At 40.3% G+C, this 1,242-nt stretch overlaps 1 non-coding gene across 1 annotated transcript; it reads right to left on the bottom strand.

Annotated features, from left to right (window-relative positions):
* Positions 1 to 879: 879 nt before the first annotated feature.
* LOC114883488 lies at positions 880 to 986 on the bottom strand. The gene has a single exon (XR_003790586.1). It is a non-coding gene; the product is annotated as a U6 spliceosomal RNA (small nuclear RNA).
* Between the last annotated feature and the right edge of the window lie 256 nt (positions 987 to 1,242).

Below are 1,242 nucleotides of genomic sequence, written 5' to 3'. Positions count from 1 at the left end.
CATGAATCCAGGCGTGTCTGCTGAGTCAGTGGTATTTGCTTTTGCTATTTTGGCTGCTATAATACAGTTTTAGACAGTGTTGTCTGAAATCTTATGGGAGGGTGAGTGACAGATGGAGGTAGGAGGGTTGAGGATGAAGCAGGGAGGGGACATTCAAAGAGCTGGGCCAGGAAGAGGGGTGGGATTCTGGCGAGCAGAAGGGAGAGTATTTTAGGAAGCGCAACCTTCATTAGAAAAGGCACTCTATTTGAAGGTGTGAGTCACACATGTGTCATTTAGGTAGGCAAGATTCAAGAAATTGTAAAACAGGAATTTTCTACGATTAAGTTGTTCTGCCAACACTTCACATTTAGTAATAATTATGAACCTTACATACAGAAAAATTTCAATTAGCTGTATGCCTGGGGAATGGGATAAAAATTAATTAGAAAGCTCTTAGGGTTCAATTCTAACCAAAAATCTCACTGAAATATATCAGCATATCTTCTCGCCTTTGTAAGTACAGTATTTCAAGAGCGTAAGAGTGGTTTTATTTTATAGGGTTGTAGGTGCTGGATTAGAAAAGGTCATTCAAACAAGTGTTTAAAAAAGCACACATCCACAGGACACATCCTTTATCTCGCATTCTTGAGGGTGAAGGGTCAGAAATATTAACCACTAATATTTACCCAGGCTAATTGTGTGTTTGAGAATGGGGTGCAAGAGATAAATACCTACTCGCTGTGTGGTTTGGTACCTTCTCTGAGCCTCAGATTCCAAGTGAGTAACATCCCTCTGATGGAAAGTTCTCAGTAAATGGAAGCTATTCTTTTTTTTTTTAACATCTTTATTGGAGTATAAATTGCTCTACAGTGTTGTGTTAGTTTCTGCCGTGTAACAAAAAATATGGAACGCTTCACGAATTTGTGTGTCATCCTTGCGCAGGGGCCGTGCTAATCTTCTCTATATTGTTCCAGTTTTTGTATATGTGCTGCCGAAGCGAGCACAATGGAAGCTATTTTTACTTTTTCATCTCCAAGCTTTTCCGTGATATGGCTGCCACAATCTCTCCTTGACTTTTTTGCTCCAGTTCTGTACCAGCCAACTTTTGTCTTTCTTAGTTAAACCCCTCCACCCCCCCTCACACATACATAGACCTGCACACATATACACATGCATATACATAAACATATACATGGGTCCACACCCCTTCCTACACACATACACATGCATATACATAAACATATACATAGGTCCACACCC

Source organism: Monodon monoceros, unplaced genomic scaffold (genome assembly GCF_005190385.1).
Source record: "Monodon monoceros isolate NGI ecotype Baffin Bay Population unplaced genomic scaffold, NGI_Narwhal_1 Super_Scaffold_4, whole genome shotgun sequence".
Lineage (NCBI taxonomy): Eukaryota > Metazoa > Chordata > Mammalia > Artiodactyla > Monodontidae > Monodon > Monodon monoceros.
The sequence above is the reverse complement of the archived record's forward strand: the minus strand, read 5'-3'. Positions and strand labels throughout refer to the sequence as shown.